Source organism: Vigna radiata, unplaced genomic scaffold (assembly GCF_000741045.1).
Source record: "Vigna radiata var. radiata cultivar VC1973A unplaced genomic scaffold, Vradiata_ver6 scaffold_170, whole genome shotgun sequence".
NCBI classification, from domain to species: domain Eukaryota; kingdom Viridiplantae; phylum Streptophyta; class Magnoliopsida; order Fabales; family Fabaceae; genus Vigna; species Vigna radiata.
The window spans coordinates 263,085-270,945 of record NW_014542552.1 but is presented as its reverse complement, the minus strand read 5'-3'; positions in this window follow the sequence as shown (position 1 = coordinate 270,945).

The window sequence follows — 7,861 nt, the reverse complement described above, 5'->3', positions numbered from 1 at the left end:
GTGATTTTCTTCTGCCCTATACTCATTTTATTATTAACGCACGTTATCTGCTTGGTAAATTTTCTGAAAGAAAATTGTTTGACTTAAAAAGGCAAAATTGTTTCAACTGTGACTTGTTACGCTGTACGCTCTCTGAGTTTTTAATCCGCTGCGCGAAACTCTTTTAAAAATTAACCCCTCCGATACCAACATAGATGACTATACTAGGCACACGTGGATTTTCCTAATGAACAATAAAGGACAAACAAGGGACTTATTACAGAATTTTGTCATTAAAATCAAGAATCAGTTTAATAAAATGGTTAAGAACATTAGATCTGACAATGGACCTGAGTTTAAATGTGAAAATTTCTATAATATGCATGGTATTAATCACCAAAACAGTTGTGTTGAGACACCTCAACAAAATTCCGTTGTTGAAAGAAAACATCAACACATACTTAATGTCACACGCAGTCTCCTCTTTCAATCAAATATACCTAAAGCTTATTGGTCATACGCTGTTGGGCATGCTGTCTTTTTAATAAATAGAATGCCTTCACCCATTCTCAACAACAAAACTCCTTATGACATGCTTTATAATAAATCACCTATTTATCTAGATCTTAAAGTTTTTGGATGTTTATGCTTTGCTTCCACTCTAGAAAATAACAGAAACAAACTTGATTCTAGAGCAAGGAAAGGAGTTTTTCTAGGGTATAAAAGTGGTGTCAAAGGTTATACTGTTTTAGATCTAAATACCAAAGAACTTTTCATAAGCAGAAATGTTATATTTCATGAGAACGTTTTTCCTTACAACAATCTGCAAGAGAACAGACAGGATGCTACCAGTGAAGAAGAAAAAGCTGAATCTCTCAATGGTCTTTTAAAGGATCATTATCCTTTGGTTGAAAACAGAGATGATGAGTTAGATGATTTTGATCAAGAGGAACAGGAACAAGCCTCTGCTGACAGAGACAACAACAACAATATTGATGACCAAGAAAATCATAGAAACAGAAGATCCAACAGACTTAGAAAGACTCCAGACTACCTAAAAGACTATGTTCATCAGGTTCATCAATCCTTATCTATTAAAAATACTCTTAAAACTGCCTACCCAATCAACAATGTGTTGAATTGCAACAATCTGTCAAAGAGATACTCAAAATATATCATGACTATTACTAATAACAAAAGCCACAATCTTATAATGAAGCTAAAACTAAAACTGAATGGAAAGAAGCTATGAATAAGGAAATCAAAGCCTTAGAAGATGATAATACTTGGATCCTAACCCAGTTACCTCCTGGAAAAATCCCCATAGGGTGCAAATGGGTATATAAAATTAAATACAAAGCTGATGGTAGTATTGAGAGGCATAAAGCCTAATTAGTAGCAAAGGGATATACACAACAGAAAGGAATAGACTATCTTGACACATTTGCCCCTGTAGCTAAACTTACTACTGTTAGGCTTCTTATTGCTCTTGCTGCTTCAAACAATTGGTTTTTACATCAACTTGATGTTGACAATGCTTTTCTACATGGAGATTTGAATAAAGAGGTCTATATGCAATTACCTCCAGGTATGGACACTTGCAAAGAAGGACTGGTATGTAAGCTAACTAAATCTCTATATGGCTTAAAACAAGCCAGTAGGCAATGGTTTGAAAAGTTATCTGCCTACCTTATTTCTGTTAATTACAGTCAATCCAAGTCTGATCACTCATTGTTTACCAAAAGAACTGCTACTGGTTATACTGCTTTACTTGTATATGTGGATGATATTATGTTAACAGGAAACTCTATGGAAGAAATTAACTACATAAAAGAGCTTTTGCACAAAAGGTTTCGTATTAAGAACCTTGGAGAGCTTAAATATTTTCTTGGACTTGAAGTGGCAAGATCCAAGAAGGGAATTCATTTGTGTCAGAGAAAGTATGCCTTGGACATACTTGAGGAAACAGGGATGCAGGGTTGCAAGCCTTCTTCTACTCCCTTTCTAAAGGATACCAGCACACTGTACAAAGAGGATAACTACCTGGCCAATCCTGAATCATATAGAAGATTGATAGGGAAGTTACTCTATCTTACCAATACTAGGCCTGACTTATGTTTTACTGTGAATCTTCTCAGTCAATTTATGCAATCCCCCACCTATTATCATTATCAGGCTATTCAACATATTCTCAGATATATAAAATCCTCACCTTCTGAAGGGTTATTCTTTGCAGCTAACTCTCCTAAACAACTAAAGGCCTTTAGCGACTCCGACTGGGCCACATGTCCCAACACAAGGAGATCCACTACGGGTTTTTGCGTTTTCCTTGGATCATCACTCATTTCCTGGAAATCTAAGAAGCAGAAGACTGTTTCCAGATCTTTCACTGAAGCAGAGTACAGGGCTCTTGCTGCCACTGTATGTGAAATACAGTGGCTCCATTATCTTTTGCAAGACCTTCAAATTGAAGAGTCTGGGATACCTGTTTTGTATTGTGACAACAAGTCAGCTCGTCACATAGCCCACAATCAAAGCTTCCACGAACGAACCAAGCACATAGAGCTTGATTGTCACGTGGTTCGTGAAATACTCCAGGAGCGCCTCTTACATCTTCTTCCTGTTCGATCCGAAGAACAGCTGGCTAACATCTTCACGAAATTTCCGCATCGTGTCAAATTTGGAACAATTATCCCCAAGCTTGGACTGGTAAACATACACTATCCAGCTTGAGGGGAGGCTATTGAGAATCATTTTTGATTCTCTTAACTGTCTTTCAACAATTATTCTATTATTACGGTTTTGTATTTTCCTTTTCTCCCATGGAACTCTATATATAGAGTTCCTTCCCCGTTTCCCCCACATGAGATGTATATGAAACTCAGTTACCTTTCATGTTAATCAGAATAAAGAAAGAGTTAGTTTTTCTTACTCACCGTGTTACGATCTATCTTTTTCTCTTCTGCATCACCGGCAGCCGCCGTGCCGGAACACCGTTGAAGGAGTCTCCGACCACTTCTCTCTCCATCGCCTCTCGTTCTCTGATGCATCGCTATCTCTCTTCTCTTCTTTCATTTACGCGATTATGCCACGCATGCAACCAACGTTCAGATTAAAACGTTCCATGGGCCAACAGAAGCATTGGGCCTTCAGCATCTCAAGTGCACAATATTGGGCTACTTTCAAAATGGTATTAGAACAGGTCTAAGTGCCTACTCTGCTTCCGTTGTTCTTGTGATTGTTCTTGATTGCTTCTTGGGCCTTCTTGGTGGTTTCTTTCTTCTGCCATGGATCAATTCGAATAAGCATCAAACCCAGCTAGCCCCTACTATCTGCACCCTAGAGAAAATCCTGGCCTCACTCTGATCACTCAAGTGCTAAATGAAAATAGGTTAAATTGTTGTACAATAAAACTAGATTGTAAGATCTTACCTCATCAAGATAAATTTTGTCATACAGTGATGAATTATAAATGTGCATGATGACAATATTTTCACTTGAGTATAAATTTTGGCACTTGTTTTTCTCTACATTTTATGCAAATTTTATCATAGGACTTTAAATTTTACCAATTTAACTCTTAATTTTAAAATTATACATATTTTACCATTTGATTAATTGGATGTTAAATTACTATTAATGCGATGACGTTAATAATATGGAAAAAATATCAATCTAAAGTAAATATAAATTATATTTTAAATTAAAAATTCTATAATTATATTGTATTTTTTCACTTTTTATTTTTACTTTTTTTTTGCCAATCTTATCACCGAAAATTTCTATGAATTTGTCAGTAAATTTTTGTTTTTGGAAAAAAAATATCATTTCACTTTCAAAACTATATAAGCATTTTAGTTTTTTCATTAATTGAATGCCAATTTATTAAATGAAGATGACTGATATTGTAACCGAACGGTTGTAATATCATATCGATAGGTTTGGTTAGATCCAACGCTTGCCAAATCAAGTTCAACGATATTGGACCACAAATGGGCTAGCGTTTGAATGATTGGTTAAGGATATAAAGAATATCTAATTTAGCATATCATAATCAAACTAGCTAGATTTTCAGGTAAGATCATTAATATTTTGTTTTGTTTATATTTTAATGGGCTTATGTCAGTATAAGGTCCATAACACAATTATAAATAGAGAGCCAAGTGTTGAAAAATAGGTAGGTTTCGTTTTTACACAAAGAGGGGAGGGGAGGGGGGGGGATTGGTGTTTTATCAAAAACAAATTCTTTTCGCAATCTTGAAATCAAAGTATGAAAATTTTCAAACTTTCTTGAAATGCAAGTAATGAAAATTCGTATGCAGCGGAACAACGTAGTTCACTGCGTTAAATGTAAAGTCGACTGTAAAGTAAAAGTGAGGGATAGAGAAAATGAAACACTGGTTTTTATACTGGTTCAGCCAATAATGCCTACATCCAGTGTCCTTTTAACCCAAGAAACAAATGCACTATAATGGTTGCGGTTTTTAAAACAAGGAATTTATAGAAGACCTCCACGTCAAAAATATAAATCTCCTCTCTAACCCTTAACCAAACTATAGGCAAAAGAAACAACAAGAATTGCAGCAAGATGTCCCCTCTTTTGCAATCTGCCAACCACCACTTTGAACAATCCTCAAAGTGAACTATCCCCTGTAATCAATGTGTGCGCAGTCAGTCTCCTTTTGAATCTCTTTCAAGAAAAATTACCACCGTCTTCTTGGAGAATTCTTAGAGCTCTCAAAACAGAGAATTCAATCTGAAATAGAAATGAAATTGTTAGATCATCAAAAGTCTATGAACAAATTCGTGTTCAGCCTATTTATAGATTTATGTTCATTAAATAGTCTCTCAGTCGAATATGGTACTAATTCAGTCAATTGGATTATGATAGTTATAACAGATCAGTCAAACAGGTAGCATACAGTCAACCAAAAGTAAAAGACATTTAATACAGTTGACCAAGTCATCAATGCTCAACTAACTCTTGAAAATATAGTCGTTAGTGTATGAGCATAACATAATTTCAAAGCAGACAAGAAATACTGTCGAATGTGTGGCGTACATAGTCGACTTCAACATGCAAAACATTTTGAAATTCTTTTCTTCTCAAAATTTCACAAAGCACTGATTCTCAAAATCTGTACAAAGATTTTAGAATAGTCGAATCTATTAATAATGGAGTCGACTGCACTATAGCTTTGTCACACAGTGATAAGTTCATGAAAGTGCTTGTGGTTTTCAGCTTTAAAACATGTGCAGTAAAACATATGTAATGATGCATTGCACATAGCACATAAAGCACAAAGACATGTTCCATAGATATAACAATAAATCAATATAGGAACATGTAACACAATACATAAACATGTTCAACAGATATAACAATCAATCAGCATAAGAACATGTAATTCAACAATAACATATGCGCGTTATTAAGCAATGTGTTGTCATCATAAAAAACTAGAGTGATATAGAAATTGTGTTGTCAACAATCTCAACACCAAGGCCACAAGCTAGGTACGTTCTCTTCATACTTAATTCACTCTCTACAGAAACCATACTCACCTTTCACTAATATTACGAATTGTTCAATTAAGAACAAAGGTTCTTCCACCACACACCTAACTTGAGTGTCAGAGTGCCATTGTAGGTACCTCCCCCCGGTCAAGGATCAAAGTCCACTGAACGGTCAAGGCTGAAGGAGAGCGAGCGGTCCAGATCATAGGAAAGCGCGCGGTCTAGTCAATCCCAACGTCAGAAAGTGATAAAGTCGCCTCCGCCAGGTCAGTCTCTCAGTCCCACAAATTTTATACCGAAAATTTTTGGCGCCCACCGTGGGGCCAAAGATTTGAAGATACCCAATGATGACCGTGAGGAACATGGATAATGCTAGCAACAGAGATTTAATCATAGAACTACAAGCACAGATAGAGGCACAGGCAGCCCAGGTGGAGGCACAAGCTCGAACCATTCGAGAGCAGCAAGAGGTCCAAGAAAGCAAGCAGAAGAGATTGCAATGTTAAGGGCGCAACGAGCCCCGCCTGAAACATCCGCTTCTAACAGGGTTAAGAAAGGAAGCCGCAATGGTGGGCGAACCCATCTTGAGCCAATGCCCCTTTAAACCATTCGGTCTCCCAATTTATTGCCATTCACTCAAACCATCATGTAGGCCCCGATGCTGCAGAAGCCACCTCCGGCGATGGAGAGACTTGACGGTGTAACAGATCCCGACAATCACATCAGGAACTTCCTTGATGCAATGACGTTCTACACGGAATACGATCTAGTCAAATGTAGGGACTTTTCCCTATCATTAAAGGATGAAGCATTGGAGTGGTATTATACCCTCCCCCCAAATTCTGTGGATTATTGATAACGGCCTAAAAACCGTTATTTTCATACTTAAATTTGATAGTAAAACACACCCTTTGTGGCTTAGAATGAACTTTAAATCAAGTAAAACACTTAGTTGAGTCTCTTGAGAGTTAAAAGTTGGTTTTAGAGATATTATGCTTGTTTTGCATTGTTTTGTAGGGTTTTTGGACGAATTAAAGATGGAAGTGAAGTAAGGTGGACTTAGAACCATGAAAGAAGGAGAAAAATGATGAAAAGAAGGCTCAAACAAGCCGCTGAGCGCCAGAATGGTCCGCTGAGCGCTCAGAGCGATTAGAGGCAAACCGCTTAGCGGCAAAACTGAGAGTGGATAAGATGAAATTGTAAACCCCAACAACACCATTCATCCATAGTTTCTCAAAACCAATTGAATCAATTGCATTGCATGTTTATTTTTGTTATTTGCATATAACCACCAAATTAATTCTCTTTTCTCAAGTCTTACGCGATTAGGTTACATGAAAGTTAAGGCCTAAGAGTCCTTTGGGAAAACGATACTCGGACTTACCCGTTTATATTACTTGATAACGATTTGGTACACTTGCCAGGGACTTAACAAGTTTTTGGCGTTGTTGCCGGGGACTCGTGGTTTAACTTAACTAGTAGTGTAAATTGATTAAGTTTGACTTGATTATATATATCTTTTTCATCTTTTTATCTTTTTATTTTTTTTATAAAATTTAAAAAAGTGCTACTAGGGTTTGTGTTTCTTGTGCATGCAACAAGAGACGAGACATACTAGGAGCAAGAAAAATACGCAACCTCTTCTTGAAGGCTTAAGCGAAACAAGAGGGAGAAGGAGAGTCACACGCCCATCTAGGGATTTGTTTCCTTCACCTAACAGAGTACTATCACTTTCACCAGATAGAAGAACAGAGGAGATGGCTGAAAGAACTCCTCCAAGACGCACTCTTGCAGACCAATCAGATACGGTTGGCCCTTTCCATTTTAGCAGCATAGTCATGCCTGCGGATCAAACGACCAACATGGTGATGAATCCAACACTTATACACCTGGTGCAGAGTAAACAGTTTCATGGCCTGTCAAATGAGAATCCCTATGACCATTTGACAACATTTAGTGAAATATGCAATACAGTGAAGATGGTCGGTGTATCAGATGAAAGAGTAAGGCTTAGCTTGTTTCCGTTCTCATTGGAAGGCAATGCTAAGACATGGCTCAATTCCTTTCCTGAAGGAACATTTACAACTTGGGAAGCTGTGGCTAGAACATTTGTCAACAAATATTTTCCACAATCTAAAGTTACTCAAGGAAAACTGGAGATCTCATCATTTAAACAAGGCATGGAAGAATCTCTAAGTCAAGAATGGGAGCGATTCAAAGGACTACTCAGGAAAACACCAGTTCACGGATTTGACAAGACAACCATTGTTCTTGCCTACCTTGGTGGGCTGAATATGCAGTTTAAAATGATGTTGGACGCCTCAACTGGAGGTGATTTCAAACAAAAGAATGAGGTTGAAGCCTA